The sequence below is a fragment of the Strongylocentrotus purpuratus genome, unplaced genomic scaffold, assembly GCF_000002235.5.
Source record: "Strongylocentrotus purpuratus isolate Spur 01 unplaced genomic scaffold, Spur_5.0 spur5_scaffold_21, whole genome shotgun sequence".
In the NCBI taxonomy this organism is placed as follows: Eukaryota; Metazoa; Echinodermata; class Echinoidea; order Camarodonta; family Strongylocentrotidae; genus Strongylocentrotus; species Strongylocentrotus purpuratus.
The window spans coordinates 24,469,964-24,488,683 of record NW_022145607.1 but is presented as its reverse complement, the minus strand read 5'-3'; the positions used below and the strand labels follow the sequence as shown (position 1 = coordinate 24,488,683).

At 40.5% G+C, this 18,720-nt stretch overlaps 1 pseudogene; it reads left to right on the top strand.

Moving 5' to 3' along the window:
- Positions 1–6,434: 6,434 nt before the first annotated feature.
- LOC115927912 lies at positions 6,435–7,314 on the top strand (annotated as a pseudogene).
- The last annotated feature ends 11,406 nt before the right edge of the window (positions 7,315–18,720 follow it).

Genomic DNA, 18,720 nt, shown 5'->3' with positions numbered 1-18,720 from the left:
ATGACTGAGAAGTGCCCTTTAAAAAATTAAATTAAATGCCTTTTACTTGACACGTTTTCCGTTTGCTTTCATTTTCCCTTCTGATTGATAAGTGCCCCTTTTCTTTTCTAATAAATGAGGGCACTTTTATGCATGCCCCTTCTACCTCTATTATTTAAGTGCAACCGGGCCCCTTTTAACTACCTTCCCTCTTAATAAGTTATCTCTGATGAGTGCTACTTTTTTTTTAGATATGAGAATTAGGTGCCCCTTTTCATATCTGTTAAGTGCCCCTTTTGCTCCATTTCCTTCATTTTCCCTTCTGTAAACTATTGCCCCGTTTTATATAAGCAGTTATAAGCTTCCCTCCCTTCTCAATCCCCCGCCTTTCACCTCTGATATTATTATTTCCCCTTTTAAATATGAGCTAGTCCCCTTGTTACTTTTGATATATCCATTTTCATTTCTAATAATGGCCCTTTGATATGATCTGTGTGTGCGTATTTTTTTTTTTTTTTTTTTTTTACCAACTGAGACGTTTAAATATAGGCCTACTTTTGACAGACGTGCATCAATCAGATATGATTATTTAAATCTAGGGGACGTGACTCAGTCTCGAACCGGGGTCCGTGGAGTCAGGCAAAGACAGAGAGCTGAGAGTGGACATTAATTATTGCTAGACCAACGCACTTCTCCCTATATGATGTGAGTGCCCTTTTTACCAAATTTCACTCTGTTGCTTACAACGACGTACGTGTGCCCTTTTTGCGGTGATCTTTATTTTGGAATAAAAAGGTGTTAAAAATGCCACATCTATATAGGCCTTTAGAAAGCCGTAAAGAGTCCACCAGCTTCAGTGGGGGGGGGGGGGGGGGATCTGCCCTCTGAACCCCCGCCCGCTGTCGGCTCAAACTCAAATCAACTGCATTTATATTACCAAATATCATTCATAGATAGAAATGGTTTTTATTAAAAAGATCATCGCAGCCAATGGCTGAATATATTGCGAGCCATTTCACAAGGATACATAATATACAATTGCAATTCAAATTGAAATAACACAAAATATGACATAAATCAAAAATCAAACATAATTTAGACATTTTATAAAAATTCATTGATCAAATTCAAATTTGTGTTACAAAAAAGAAAAAGATAGGGAGAGGTGTAGGAGAGGGATAGTTGGTGATGACAAAGAGAGAGAAGGAGAGGAAGAGAGAGAAGGGGGACGAAAGAGAGACGGAAAGAGAGAGAGAGAGAGAGAGAGAGAGAGTTGAAGAGGGGAAGAGACAGACAAAGGGTACCTTATCATTACAGATGAGGGGAGATGGCAAGAAATATTCAGCAATGCAGAAAATTGAGATGAAAACTATTAAAATTCATTCACATAGTTAGATCATGGACTGTGAAATTCTAAAAATACAATTTATATTAGTATTACATTTTATTCAGAAGATTTATAAAGTAAGGAATAGAGCTGCAATGGAAGTGTTTTGTTTTACATTGGTATTGTTTAAACTTTGATTGAGATCTTAGAGAATAGTGCTGTGTTGTCTAAGAGGTAAACGTTCTTTTAATTGTGGGTGTTTGGCAAGAGCATTGGCAAAGTCTATACATAACTGCTCACGTCTTGCTTCTAATGAACGTAGATTGCACGTTTCCAATGCTGCTTCATAATTTTCATAGTGACGTCCTAAAATGATTTTGCATGCTCTTTTCTGAATACACTCTAAAGTATATACATGAGTTTTTGTTAAATTACCATTGAAAACCGGTACCCCATAATCTAAAATCGAACAAAATAAAATTAATGTATCCTTTATAATAAGTAAAATGTCATCTACAGGCAATCCATACTTCTTAAGGCAACGAAACAAAAACAACTTCCTATTATACCTTTTTGTGAGATCGGATACATATCCCACTTTAGGTTTGATTGTAAAATTATTCCGAGGACTTAATGTTAAAGAGAGAAGTAGTTACTATACGTACTACATGCTAGTGATGTTTTTTCCCACTATACTCAGTCCCCCAAATATCGATCACTATATGCTCGCTCGCATTTATATAGTTTATGTCGTTAAGTAACATATTAAAGGTCTGATTCAATCTTTCATTAAGATATTGTGCTACAACCTCCCCCCCCCCCCCCCTTCCCCACGCTCCGGATATTTTTATTTGATCTAACAATAAGATCTAACTGGTCGCAATTCGATCTCACAAATATTTTTTTTTGGTCTTCAGACCATCACACAGTGCACAAAGGCAAGTATAGTACTGAAACAATATATTTTGGACCACATATAGAAACAAATCTAGAATACCAACTCCGACAATAAATTGATTACAATGTATAGGGGTACATATTTTACCGATGTCTAAAAATTATTATTTTTTCGCTTGTAGGTTACCCTTAAAAGTGCCCGTCTCCCCCCAGAAAAAATCATTTTCTTGGTGCACTCCCACTTCGAAAGATGATTCACCGCCCGTGGATGACTACACATAATCATTTAGGTACAAAATAATCAAATGTTGGTATTAAACCTATTGTCATGATTATTAGTAGGTCCTATAGTACAAATACTACAAAATAATGCCTTTAGGATATATGACTGTATATCTGCTGCATCGTCACTCCTGATGTTGAACAGATTCTTGGACATTATCAACTTACGTGCATGCTACGGCCTATAGCATTCTTTCTTTGTGATTATAATGAAGCTAATAAATGCAATTAAATGTTGGAAAAGAAAATCTGTTGTACTGTCAAAGCCTTGCCATCATGCCCCTGGTAATCTTGACTCAAGAAAGTGTCGAGCTAAGATTCCATTCAATAGAATCCTTAAAATATCAAAAATTACGAATCAACATACATCAGTAGCTTCGCAGATACAAGGGAAAATAATTACTGTTTAACCTAAATGGCATTTTACAATGTTTCTGTTTCATGGTATTCGATCTCCTTAAATTTTGTAATGAATTTTTGAAATTTGAATAAACATGGACCATGGACTAAGCCATACTAAATACACAATTCCATAATCCTGATACTACGGGGCTCATATTCAATTGATTCCGTTTGGAAATAATTATATTGAGCAATAGGATGAAGAAAAAACCGTATCATGACAATTACCTCCCGGACAAAAACCATAACCCCCGGGAAATCCCCGCCCCCAATGAAAATTACGCCTTAGGACAATTACCCCCCCCCCCGATGGACGATTACCTCCCACCCCTGAAATTTACCCCATAGGAAAATTACCCCCGAACAAGCAATGACAACCAAGGACAACCAACCCGAGGACAATTATCCCCCGAAAATTACCCGCCTGTTCATTAAAGGGGAAGCACACCCTGATTATCAAGTTGGTTTTAATAAAAGCATAATTTGTTTTCGGGGGGGGGGGTCGATTGTCCTTGGTGGTAATTGTCCCACTGGTAACTGGCCGGGGGCATCTGTCCTAGAACCTTACAAAAAATGACATATACATGTAATTATGGAAATACCAGACGCAACAATTACTGATTTAAAAAACAATTTATAACACAATCCTATATAATTATGCAGGCACGTAGCCAGAGTTTGATGGTTGAGGGGGGGGGGGGGGCACATACATGTAATCAATCGAGGTCAAAAAAGGGGTCTAAAAAAGTTCAACCGATCTTGGAAAAAAAAAAAAAAAAAAAAAAAAAAATTTGGGGGGGGGGGGGCACGTGCCCCCCTCCCCGTGGCTACGTACCTGTATATATGGAGAGGCAAAACATAATGAACTTGTGGCTAATCAGGAGATGTCGGGTGAAGACGGTAGGTCTCTATTGGCCTGTTCCATTACTTACTCAATAGACAAAATTTGTACTAAATGAAACCTCGATCGCAACTGATATCTAGCGCATCCTACTGATCTTAGGTACCGTCAATAGTACTCTCAGACATAAAACGAAATCTTCGACAAAATCTAAGCAAAATAAAGAATGAAGTAAGATAACTTACAATTGATTATTACGGACTATCATGACTGTAATACATCACCATACGGAACAGAGACAAGCACAAACCTAGAAATAATGTTTTGCTATAGTTTCATAACCATACTTGACCCACAAACAGCAGATTATCATGAATGAGATTTTGTATGTACAAAGGTGAGACCGAATACAGGGATTATATCATTATAATATTGACGCACCATCTATAAATAGATTTTTTATTAATGTTTACCCATCTGCTTCATCCTATGTACATAACGCGCAGAATACAGCGTTCTTTGACTAAAGAAAATATTGAAACAATTGCGACATTCCATTCATTTAAATCTTGTACTACTTCTGGATGGATCTTTTTTCTAACCAGCAATTTATTGATCTCCACCCTCGCTCCTATTTTTTCCCCATGCAGCCCTGAGGGCCCCGCTCTCTTCTCTCTAACTCTCTCTCTCTCTCTCTCTCTCTCTCTCTCTCTCTCTCTCTCTAGCTCTCCCTTCTCTCCTCCCCTCTGTCTCTCTTTCTCTCTACCCCCTCTCTCTTTCTCTCTTTCTCTCTTTCTCTCTCTCTCTCTCTCTCTTAGCTGGGTTCTAATGATATTACAGAGGATTAACATGTTGCAATCACCAATGTCAATACACGGCTGGTTTATAATTATAAACATCAACAACAACCAATCAACTAACCAGCAACAAACAATAACTAACGAATAAATACACAGCAACGCCATAATGACTGACTGAGAAAATGGGAGGGAAGAGGCGTCATTGCTATACTAGATTACATGCATTAATTTTTCATATCATCCAATAATTTATTATCCTGTTATATAATTTGTTGTTGTAAATATGTATATAACAATTGAACTCTCAAAGTATATGTTGCCCTTTTTCAAGGTCTAGGCTAATACTTACCAAAATATGTTAATAATTATTTTTCATCGGATTTAAAAACTAATTACTGTCTATGCAATAATGTTAAAATTAAATTATTATAATTATGCAACAAACAACAACGTTTTCTTGAACGAAAAGCAAAGCAAAACAAAACAAACAAAACATTCTTTTATTATGAGGATACCAAATACTTTGTATATATCTTCAAACATGTTCTTACTTATTGTTTATTGCTGTTATGAATTTATGTTCAAGATGTTGTTATTAATATTATTATCATATATATATATATATATATATATATATATATATATATATATATATTGTTAAACTATTATGTACCTCATTATGTTTAACAGGGACTCATGGAAGACCATCATTATTGGTGATAATGAGTCACCCTGTCTAAATATCATAAATAAATAAATAAATAAATCAGCTTATGAATGTAATAATTAGGCCTATTTTGTTTTTTGGGGTGATTTCCCCCCTTCTTATATCTATGTATTCTACAAACTCTTTATAGGCCTACATCTGAATTTCTGCCCTGTAAAAGTGTATGCGAGATGGAAATAAGATGCCAATTCTTTTTGAGGAATTCAGGGATTGCTCATTTACTATTAATAGGAAGTGTTAGAAAAAGAGTCCACCGACAGAGGGAGAGGGAGAGAGAGAGAGAGAGAGAGAGAGAGAGGGGGGGGGGGATAGAGAGAGAGAGAGAGAGGGGGGAATAGAGAGAGAGAGAGAGAGAGAGAGAAAGAGAAAGACACACACAAAAACACCTGCTCACACACACGTGCACATACCGAGAGAGAGAGAGAGAGAGAGAGGTAGATATATACGGGGAGGGGAAGGAGAGAGAAAGGGAGAGGGAGAGAGAGAGAGATGGAGAGTGCGTGTTCACAAATGAAAGCAAACATCCATGGCTCGATCAAAGATATCCTCCTTGGCTCGATCAATCATTCATAAAAAGCCGAGGAGGGGGCCGGGAGGGCAGGCGCGGATCCAGGATTTCTTAGGGGAGGGGCCCAATTTTTTTTTTTTTGCTCCCGAAAATTTGAAAATCGCGCCGACCAAAAAGTCGCTCAGTGGGGGGGGGGGGGGGGGGGGGGGGGGGGTACAGAGCACATTTTTTTTTTTTTTTTTTTTTTTGCTCCCGAAAATTTGAAAAACGCGCCGGCCAAAAATTCGCTCATTGGGGGGGGGGGGGGGGGGGGGGGGGGGGGGGGGGGGGGGGGGGGGGGGGGTAGTGAGCACTTTTTTTTTTTGATCCTCAAAAAAATTTCAATTTGCACCCCCCCCTTGAGCGCCAGGGGGGGGGGGGGGCCAACCCCCCAAAAAGGTAAAAATCACGTGATTTTACATGATTTTTTTCTCAAGGGGGGGGGGGGCCGGGCCCCCCGGGCCCTCCCCCCTGGATCCGCCACTGCGGGAGGGATGGGATAATTATGACAATAAGCAAACTTACCCCATCCATCGAAGCCAAACAACAAATAGTATACGCTCAGCTTCAGCAAACAAAGGTGGTACTAATTGACTTCAAGTTCCATATCATCGCCACTCCACGATCCACAAGTGAGTTCGACACTATTGATATAATCATCAGAGTGACGTACAGCATAAATTTAAGACATCGAGTGTGAATATACGTCTACGACAATTCAAATGTGCGGGCTTCTGTACTTCTCATCCTAAAATTATTCATTGTTGGGATAATTAGAACGGTGCCATCCTTGAAAATGGTGTTGAAAAGTTTATATTTCAATGGAGGATCCACGTTTGATACCAATCATCACGGACAATGGCTGCGTCAGTACTGGTGGACATCAGTCTTCATTTCCGCGATGTACATCGCCGTCGTCTTCGGAGGAAAACGTCTGATGTCGGATCGTGTCAAACCTTTGATCTCCGCCGACCCCTCGTTGCCTGGTCGGCCAGCTTCGCGCTCTTCAGCTTCATCGGGATGCTGGTGACTGTGAACGACTTTGCACACTGCGTCGTCGACGACGGTTGGCGCGCAACCATCTGCGACGCAAACTTCTTCGACGGAAAGGTGGGCCTGTGGATGTGGCTGTTCGCACTCAGCAAGGTACTCGAACTCGGCGACACTATCTTCATCGTCCTTCGCAAGCAGAAACTTATCTTTCTTCATTGGTATCATCACGTGTCCACGCTCATCTACACTTGGTATTTATACAACGACTTCATGTCGGTAGGCCGCTATTTTGCCACCTTGAACTTCGCCGTGCACTTTGTGATGTATACGTACTACGCCCTGAGCGCCGCCAAAGTCGTCCAGAAGCCGCGCCATATCAAGGTCGCAATTACTGCCATGCAGCTCATCCAGTTTGTCATCTCAATCGGTGTCACTATATATGCATCCTTCGAGCTTTGGGCGGGAAGGCACTGCGACACAAATTGGACAAATATTTTCTGGACTATGATCTGTATGTAAGCTTTTGTATTTCTTTCTGCGATTCTTTTATGATTCGTATGTTAAACGACCTGAGAAGCAAAAAGTCTAACAACAATGTGTTGTCAGGTTGTAAACCACATTTCTATCCTCGACTACAATGTTTCTACAGGGCAGCGTTTTATACATTTTCGCAGGCTTCCAGCTGCATTCATTATTTTTTTTATCAGATTATGTTTCATGCAAGTTCTCACTTCTTATCGACTAGAAAAGCAGTCCGTTGAAAAAGTATAATTTTATGACCATTATAAAAAAAATTGCAGTCAGCTAGGTCCCAGAGGATGAAATAAGACAAAACTGTGGGTGAGTGGCTTAGCATATTTTTTTACCCATTCAGTGTGTTTTAGGCATCATGGGAGTTGCCTTATTAGGTGGCGGAATAACGGACCAGTGTATTGTATTAATCAGGTTCCATCGGTGTAAATCCCATTGTTAATGTTTTATTTTTAAGACAAAACATCTCATGATAATAAAGTTTCAGGTTCATTTCAAGTTTATTTGTTTCCACTTTATCGATAATAACACAATTGAACATAATGTACAATGTAATAATTATAACGAAACATACAGTATCGGAACATAATATACATGGTAATAGTTATGAACAAAGATACAATCATAAGTATGACAAATACATTGAAAAAGCTAAATAAAGTGGGGGATCTACTAAAAAGCAAAGCTTGTATTATGTAGGTCCAAGTTAATGGTTGTGTATTATAAATTAATCCTTATTTCAATTTAACAATGACCCACGGATCGCATCTCAAGGTGCTCTCTATCCAGTGCAACTACTATGAGGCCTATCATTATTGCTAAAGAAATATATATAGCCTATATAAACAGTTAATAACTAAATTATTCATGCCTAGTGTAGTTTTATGTGTGTTTTCGTTACTGAAGAGTGAAAGGTTGACTGATTGAATGCGGGTCATTTGAATACTTTTAGATACTTATGTAAGCTCTAATATTTCAAATTCTCAAGAAACATTATTATCGGGAAAATAACAAAAATAAAATCTTGATAAGGGTATGAATAATTTAGTAGTTAACTGTATATATATATATATATATATATATCACACAAGATATTAAGAAGAACAGAGTTCCGATGAGATGCAGTTTTAAAATATGTAGTAAAAATGTAGAGTTCCCAAAATTACATAGGATATACACAAGGAGCATGGTTTTAATGTCGCAAGCGCTTAATGTTGTGAACTCTATATTTTTTTAAACTACATAAACATACATTATGATACCTAAATACAGGCGCGTACGCAGGGGGGGGGGGGGGTTGAACCCCCTTTAGTATTTTTATGTGTGTATTTTGGAGCAACCCCCCCCCCCCTCCTTTGATAATTTTGTTTTATACCAATGGCTAACCTAAAAAAGTTGACCTTACCAACGGAGCAAATTTCGAGACCAAAAAAAAAGGAAAAAAAAGTGTCCTCACCACCCCCCCCCCTTATTCAGCGGCTTGCTGAGTCGTTGCGATTTTTTTAGACCAAAAATAAATAAAAAATGTCTCCCCCCCCCCCCCCCCCCCCCCCCCCCCCCCCCGTTTATGCAGCGGCTGGCTGAGTCGTTGCGAAATTTTCGGCCCGATTTAAAAATGTTAACCCCCCCCCCCCGAAAAAAATCATGCTTACGCGCCTGCCTAAATACATGATATACTTGAGGATTAACATATCTTAACAGAGATCTAAACCGTTATCATTTATCGCAGTGATCGCACAGTTTATATCAGTACTTAGTGTAGGAGAGAATTCTTAGAATGGTATTTATAACTGTGTATCAGTCATTGCGAGCTTATCAAAGCTGCTTTAAGTCGATCATCCAATATTATTCTCCAGAATAGATTCGTTTTTACATCAAAGGAACTCGATAAGAGTGGTTAGAGAACACCGATATTGGGATGAGGAATTACTAAGTTAATCATAAACTACAGTGCATGCTTATTTTTAGCACCGCAAATGAAATATTAATCATTAAAGGCATTCCTAATCAGCATGGTCATTGTTGAAGTACGTCACGTGTAAACTTAATTCACAGTAAGCGAACTTAAAGGTCTATATATAACTTACTACCTATCTAACGCTCGAAGCCAACATGACTTGTAACTCCTACAAGGATAGGATTAACTTTGGGTTCTATCATTACATAATAAATTAAAAAAACAGTTTTGCTGATATAAGAACAAAACTCATTACGTGTATAATGAAGTAGTAATGGAGATAGAACTTCACATGACATGATTTTGACTGTAACAATACAAGCAATACGCTTGTACTCATTGTTTGTATATAGTAATTGCTTGTAATTTGTAATTTTGAATTTACTATCTGGCGGAATAAATTGAAACCGGTAATAGTGAAGAAATGAACTCACAGGGACTTTTATTTCAGCTGTTTTCATTTATATATAATAGTATATATATATATATATATATATATATATTTACAATGTATATATATATATTATATATATAATTTCTATATATACATATTTCCTCTTATTACCAAGTATAAATCACAAATACTTTGTATACTGCTTATTAAGTAGCTTTGTTTTTCCACTATGTCAAAGACCAACTAGAATGCTACCATTTTTAACAATAATATAATTACTACTCGATGCCGTTTACGTACCACTCTGATATTTCGGATCATTCATATTTCATGTACCATTTATGACATTTAGTATAGAGACATTTCCAGATACTGCCTAGTTCAGAATCAAGTATTAAAAAAAAAAATTAATCAACAGAGGAGTAAGGTTGGGTCAGCTACAATAATCTAATCGTATTCGTCTGTTTATTAATCTCTTTTTTACTTGTTTGATTATATTGCTGCTTTTATACCGACTTTGTTCCGTTGCCTATAATTTGTTGACTTTCTTCTTCTTCTTCTCTTTTTTTTTTTTTTTTTTTTTTGGGGGGGGGGGGGGGGTTGTTTCAGCAAAATATATAAGCTAACGAAGGAAATGGCGTAAAAGCAATCGACCCAAGTGTGCCCTGTTCCATTTTGTTCCATCTACCTTCATACATTAAAGTATACATACCATGATTCCACCGACCGATACACACAGTCAAATATATCTCATCATTATTATTTAATTAAAATAATAATAGTTCATTCTTGTATAGCGCATTTTCAGGACCACAGGCCCCCTCAAAGCGCTTTACAGATATATATTATTACCCGGATTCAGGCTTACCCGCACACAATGTATGCACATTCTCCACTCCCTGGGGAGTATTCCTGTCAGGCTTCATTTTTACAAGCGCACACTTGCTCATCTAACCATAATCTTTCGCATCCTACCGGGTACCCAATTAACACCTGGGTGGAGAGTGGCAAATGTAGATCAATGTCTTGCCAAAGGACATTAGTGCCGCGGCGGGAATTGAACCGCGGACCTTGTGTAGGCAGGTGGTCTTTATGTACAGGTTCTTTAAGTGCACGTTTCAATGAGAAACCGTCTTCAAGGGAAACAAAAAATGTGGTCTTTGTAAACAGGTGGTCACTAAAGCACGTTGGACTGTATACTGAAATTGGTTCATTATAAAAACGTCAGAGGTAAAATACAGGAGATAAGAATTTCAGAGGTAAACACTTCAGAGCTAATTTTTTAAAGGTTTTTAGGCATTAAATTACGGTCATAATTTTATAAGCCCCGGCGGGGGTCCAGGGGGTGGAGCCATCGGAAGCCCAGTGGTTTAAGGCATTTAATTACGATCAGATGAGTATCCAGGGGCAAAGCCTCGGAGGGATACAGATACTAAGCCCCTTGAAGCTCAGAGGTTTTAGGCATTTAATTACGATCAGAGGAGCGTATTATGATACCTTATTTGTGACACGGGCAGGGCACTAATTGTTGAGGGGCTAGGGCCCCGCCTTAGGGCCCCTTGTACCGTTCATGGGCAAAGCCTTGTTGGGGATCCCGGCGGCGTAGCCCCCAGGAAGCTCAGGTGTTTGTTTCAGTCATTTAATTACAGCTAGATGAACATCCAGGGGCTAAGTCCCAGAGGGGGTCCATGGGTGGAGCCCCTGGAAGCTCAGGGGTGTAAGGCATTTTATTACGGTCAGATGTGCATATTTTGATACCTTATTTTGTGACACTGGCAGGTTACTATTCTTTCTTGTCCTCTTTCTTTATTCTTTCTTTCTATTTCTCTTTGACATATTTTCTTCCAAAAAGTGGGGGAGGGGATCGAACCCCCTGAGCCCCATAGCGAGGGCCCTGGGACGTGACAATTACAGAAGTAAAAGTGTCGGAGGCAAAATAAATATCAGAGATAGAAACGTATACGTCAAAGGGTAAACAAAGAAAGCGTACTAGAATTTCTTCGCTTGGCAATTAGGCCTGTCAGGCTGCGATGTAGGTAATATAAGTTTCGGTTTTTTAAAGAAATGAGAATTACGGCCGTAAGATGCTAGACAAATATTGGGACTTCTCTAGATCTAGTTGCTCTGACATGGAAAATCGATAGTGTAGGACATATTGAAATCATGAAAACGATATGACGATTCTCTGTATATTTATCCGGAATACCCTCACTGTCTTTTCAGTGCAAATTTCATTATGAAAATGTTGTTCTTTAAACAGTGACGTATCTAGAGATCATGGCACCCAGGGCAAACAACAATATTTCGCCCCACCTAAAATTGTCAGCTCACAATGTAATACTTGTCAGTGTTAATGTAATAAACACGAGATTGGCAACCCAATGGCCCGAATTCACAAAGAAGGTTTGTCGACAAATTGAGGTTTATGTACGTCATATGACGCGTTTTGACGCGTTTTTTTTTACAAACCTGGTTTGTAAAAACGCGTCGAAACGCGTCATATGACGCACGAAAAACAAGATTTGTCGACAAACCTCCTTTGTGAATTCGGGCCAATGTGTTTTCTTGAATTAACATTCTTATCATTATACCTCTGCATAATTTGAACGAAATGAATTAATAGTTCTTGAGCTACTATGAAAAAGTTGATGGTACAATGCAAAGAAATTGCGTTTGTTAGGGAGAAAGCGAAACAAAATCTACCGTTTGTCACTTTTCTCTAATGCTTCATTGCATAGGAATCAAGAAAGGATCTGAAAAAAAAATAAAATAAATAAAAACAAAAAAGAGAAGGACATCAGTGGCAAAAAAGGTGCACTAAAAAGGTTTGCGACGGTGGAGTCGGGTCATTCCCGCGGTTCTAGGACACCTACCCCCTGGACATCTGTCCCCGGATAACCACCCCAGTCAACTATACCCCTAGGACAACTACCCCCTAGGGCAACCATCCTCTAGGACGACTACCCCCGGGACAACTAACCCCCAGACAACTACCCCCTAGGACAACGACCCCCTAGGACAACGACCCCCTAGGACAACTACCCGCGGACAACTACCCCCTAGGACAACTACCCCGGACAACCACCCCTAGGATAGTTGTCCGGGGGTAGTTGTCCTAGAGGATGATTGTCGTAGGGGGTAGTTGTCGTAGGGGGTAGTTGTCCGGGGGTAGTCGTCCTACAGGGTGGTTGCCCTAGGGGTAGTTGCTCTAGGGGATAGTTGTCCGGGTGTAGTTGTCCGGGGTTAGTTGTCCGGTGGTAAGATGTCATATGGGGGTAGTTGTCCTAGGGGGTAGTTGACTGGGGATGGTTACCCGGGGGTGGATGTCCAGGGGGTAGGTGTCCGGATAAGCATTCCCGCATGTGATTGTAATTTCGAAAATGTGACAACGAAGGCAAATAAATACTTTCCTTACTTCTTTTTAAATGCTCTCATGAAACAAACTAATGATTGATTTGCTTCTTCATGATGCACCCATCCCTCCCCACCATACACCACACTCATCCAGCAACAGCACTTAAATGTTCCAGGGGCTCTTTGCTTAGGACATAAAACAGCTAGTGTCTTTCTTCGCGGTATATAACCATGCAGCTAAACGCTCGACAAAAGTGCAAAGGGAAAACTGGCCTAACAACCAGTGGCGGATCCAGGGGGTGCCCGGGAGGCCCTCCCCCCCCCCCCTGGCAAAAAAGGGGAACAAAAGAAGGGGAAAAAAAGAAGGGAAAACAAAGAAGGAAAAAAAAAGAAGGGAAGAAAAAAAGGGGAAAAAAAGAAAGAAAAAAAAGCAGGAAATAAAAGGGGAAAGATATCAAAGGTTTCAAAATATGCCCATCTGACCGTAATTTAATGCCTAAAACCCCTTGACTTCCGGTGGCACTGCCCCCTGGACCCCACCTTGGGCCATAAGGCGAACGGCTAGATGCTAATCTGACGGTAATTTAATGCATAAAACCTCTGAGCTTCTGGGTCTCGGCCCCTGGACCTCACGCCAATTAATGTCCTGCCAGTGTCACAAATAAGGTATCAAAATATGTTCATCTGACCGTAATTAAATGCCTAAAACCCCTAAGTTTCCGGGGCTCCACCCCATCGACCCCACCAGGGGCCCTAAGGCAGGCCCTTGCATGCTTGTCTGACCGTTATAAAATTCCTAAAATCCCTGAGCTTCTGGGGGCTCTGCCCCCCCCCCCAAACCCAACCATTGGCCCTAAGGCGGGGCCCCGGATGCTCATCTGACCGTAGAAAAAAAGAGAAATAAAGGGGAAAGATATCAAAATATGCTCATCTGACCGTAATTAAATGCCTAAAACCCTTTGACTTCCGGTGGCTCTGCCCCCTGGATCCCACATGCTAATCTGACCGGAATATATTGCCTAACACCCCTGAGCCTCCGGGGGCTCCGCCTCCTGGACCCCACGCCAATTCGTGACCTGCCAGTGTCACAAATAAGGTATAAAATATGCTCATCTGACCGTAATTCATTGCCTAACACCCCTGAGCCTCAGGGGGCTCCGCCTCCTGGACCCCACGCTAATTCGTGACCTGCCAGTGTCACAAGTAAGGTATGAAATATGCTCATCTGACCATAATTTATTGCCCCAAACCCCTGAGCTTGCGGGGGCTCCGCCCCCTGAACCCCACGCCAATTCGTGACCTGCCAGTGTCACAAATAAGGTATACAAAATGCTCATCTGACGATAATTTAATGTATAAAACCCCTGAGCTTCTTGGGGCTCCGCCTCCTAGACCCAACACCAATTTGTGTCCTGCCAGTGTCACAAATAAGGTAAAAGAATATGCTCATCTGGCCGTTATTTATTAACAAAACCCCTGAGCTTCAGGGGGCTCTGCCCCCTGGACCCCACGCCAATTCGTGACCTGCCAGTGTCACAAATAAGGTATAAAATTATGCTCATCCCACGACAATTTAAGCTTCTGAGGGCCCTGGACCCAGTGGCGGAACCCTGGGAAAAACACGTTAATTTTACCTTCTTTGGGGAATCGCCCCCCCCCCTGGCGCTCAAGGGGGGGGGGGGGGTGCGATTTTTCAAATTTTCAAGGGCACAAAAAAAAATAGTACTCACTATTTTCGAGAATCGTCTTCTTTGTCTAATAAATTTAATGAAACGTCAATGCTTCGGCGCCTTGCGGAGGAGGGAGGGGGTAATCGCCTCTCCCTGCACCCCCCCCCCACTACGTCAATGCAGGTCACCATTACGTTCCGATATTTGGGTCGCATAATTTCAAATTTGGGCCCCCCTAAGAAATCCTGGATCCGCGCCTGGTGTAGAGCCTCTTAAGCGTTGGGAGCCCCAAAAGTTTGATGGTAAAATTTGACTCAAATGTTATCATAATGTGAAAGAGGATCTAATTTAAGACATATTCCTCGAGGGTTTTCAAAACAAATGCGTTTAAAGTCGAATATTGATGAAAGAATACAAAATTTGATTTTTCTGCGTACAACAGAAAACCCAAATTATTGTTCTGCTTCTTATTAAGCTAACTTAATATCAGGGTTGACTTCCCCTCCCTGTATTCAATAATGAGCAGAAAAGTGTAATCTATTCCTTTTTCCATTAGACCATTTTTCTTCAACATGTCTCAGCAACAATTTGTTTATATTCTCTCAGCAAAACAAACCAACATTTCAAATATATAGAGGGCGTCTATAGGTTTTTTGTTTGTTAATAAAACTTTAAAAAGTTACGCAAAACGTTGTTTGAATATAAAGCTAAAATCTGACCGAACGTTGCCTGCCCCAGATATCGATTTGCACAATCATGGATTGTATGTACTAATTCCAATCATGTTTTCACTCCGATGGATTGATTATACTCCTTAGCATATAAAACAAGCTACAATAAACACACCGTTTGGAATAGTAGAATTGTAAACAGGTTACGTTGGGTTCTAGATTATGTGCATGACAATCAAACCTTTCTGATTATCCTAATAATTAAAACACCATATGGAATAGATTTGTAAGCAGGTAACCTTAGGTTCTTGATTAGTGCACGACAATCAAACCTTTCTGATTATCATAATAATTAAAACACCATATGGAATTGAATCGTAAACAGGTAACCTTAGGTTCTTGATTAGTGCACGGCAATCCAACCTTTCTGATTACCATGATAATTAAAACACCATGTGGAATAGAATCGCAAACAGGTAACCTTAGTTTCTTGATTATGTGCATAACGATAAAAAATTCATGATTATAATATTACTAAAAACACCTCTGTTTTACAATCTTTTTAGGTGCTCTTCAAAAAAAAGATAAGAGATAAATGAGGTAAAAGTAATTATAGTTCTACAGGTTAATGCACAGAGATATTCAAGTCCATTGAATTGAAAGAGTGTATAAGCAGGCTAAGGTAATGAGAGTATTATGGAAAGCATATTATCTAGGTACTCTAAAATGCAAAGACTCTCCGGAGTCATACATTTTGCAAAATAGAAATTTTAGTTATTTTGTGAAAAATTGTTGGACACCAGTGGTGGATCCAGGGGGGGGGGGGGGGGCGGCGGCGCACAGTGGGCCAGGGAGGAACCAAAGTGCGCCAAAACTAAGTTTGGGTGATTTTTTTTTTTCAATTTTTTCTTGCCCAGTTGAAAGGTAATACATAGAGGAATACCTCAGTGAAATATTTAATTCCGTTATGCACAATAAGGGTATAAATTTACTACTTCAAACAGCAAAATCCTACATATTCACAGTTTTAGTGCAAAAGTGACTTATTTTTATAAATCTTTCAATTCAACATGAAGTTTTTAAGTTATTGATATGAAATTGCTCTCACATATTCCTGGTAGTTCATTTCGTTCAATGAATGGGTTAAAATTAATAGAAACACAATCTTCATGATATATTATAGGGTAATTCACTGAAAAATGGACTAATTATCCATGTTTTTTATAAATCCAGAAGAAATGTTTAGATCTCCGCAGTGTACCGCTTAAATTTTAATACCACCATTTCCTCTGATGTCTAAGCTTTAAGTTGATACCAAATTTGGCTGCCCGATCTTGCCCGTTGTTATGTTAGAGCCGATTTCCCTTGCCACATTGCCCCGAAAAATGTGGGTTTTGGGGGTCCGCGACTGAATCATGAAGGATTCGTGGTCATAAATCACGGCGCGAGGGGGCGCGTGACACTTGTTCTGACACCGCGGACCAAAATAAACACATTTTCGGGGCAATGTTGCAAGGAAAACGGCTCTAACATAATAACAGGCAGAATCGGGCAGCCATATCTGGTATCAACTTAAAGCTTAGACATCAGAGAAAATGTTGGTAATAAAATTTTAGCGAAAATCCCTGGAAATCCAAACATTTCCTCTGGATTTATAAAAAGAAAATCCCCAAACATGAGTTTTGGCGCACTTTGGTTCCTCCCTGGCCCACTGTGCGGCGGGCTGAGCGAATTATCAGCCGGCACGATTATCAAATTTTCGGGAGCAAAAAAATAAATAAATTAGTGCTCACTACACCCCCCCCCCACCCCCCAATATGCGAATTATCGGTCGGCTGTTTCGTCCCCAAATATTTTCTCACGAATTGGGCCCCTCCCCTGCCGCCGACTGGATCCGCCCCTGCTGACAACAATTGCCCTGAAGGGAAAAATGCTAGGGTTCCGGAATTCCGTCGGAAGTTGTTAAAAATTACCCATAAAGTTTAAACACAAAGGGGAAAAAAACGATCCGAAAAGCCACAGAGTATTAAAAAAAAGAAATAAAAACTCCGACCGAAACTCCGCTGGTTTTTCCAGTGTCGATGTTCGCTCTCAAAACACTGGTGAACTATATTGGTGTTCTCTCTTCAGCCCTATCGCATGCAGTGACAATAAGGAGGCACTATTCATTTACCAAAAAAAAAAGGAAAAGCAGAAACAGACGTCCTTTTATGGGGGTTTTTCAGTAGCGTAATGGTGGTTTAAAAAAAATACGACGGTTTTTCATATTGGGTCATTTAAAGTGTAACTGGGACTAATGAGTATCAGTAAAGTATATATCATGTAGGCGGTTCTAAGACACCTACCACCTGGACATCCACCCCCGGATTAGCACCCCCGGATTAGCACCCCCAGTCAACTACCCCTCAGGGCAACGACCCCTAGGTCTACTACCCCCCGGGACAACTACCCCCGGACAACTACCCCAGACAACCATCCCCAGACAATTACCCCCTACGACAGCCATCCTCTATGACAACTACCCGGATAACTATCCTAGGCGTAGTTGTCCGGGGGGTAGTTTTCCTAGGGGGTAGTTGTCCTAGGTGGTATTTGGCTGGAGGTAGTTGTCTGGGGATACTTGTCCCGGGAGTAGTCGTCCTAGAGGGTGGTTGCCCTAGGGAGTAGTTGACTGGGGGTGGTTACTCCTTAGCCCCCCTTACAAATTGAAATTAAAGGAGTCACCTATTTTATGGTCTCGTTAGAATTGGGAGCGAGTTTGTTTTGAGGATAGGCTACCCTCAACGTTAATAACTGTGCGCCAATCATTGCACTCTTTCAGAAGAAGTCACGTGGGTTGTATCCAGTGGCGGATCCAGGGGGGCCGGAGGCCCGGGCCCCCACCCCTGGGGGAAAAGCGTGTAAATTTACTTTTTTTTATGAGATGGGCCCCTATCCCCTGGCGCTCAAGGGGGGGGGGGGGTGAGATTTTTCAAATTTTCGAGGGCCAAAAAAAAATGTGAAGAAGTGTTTGTAAAATACCTGCCTTTAAGTTCTGATCTGGCCTATATATTTTTTTATTCTGTTTTGTTCTGTTTTAGTATTGCTTCGTCTAAAGAAATTCGTGGATAACTGCATAGCTACGCTGGAGGTGATGATGGTTATAGGACGGATCCGTACTTGCAGGATGCCACCATTCCCTGGCGAAGTCAGACTTATTGAAAAAAAGGGGGGTGGGGCACAGCCGGGGGGTAACAGACAAAATAACAGAGTCGGATAATAATTCCATGAATTACCTTATTTGGGTGGGGGCATGGCCCCTTGTCCTCTGGCTACCGCTGTGCTATGATTCCTGTACTCACAGCAAAC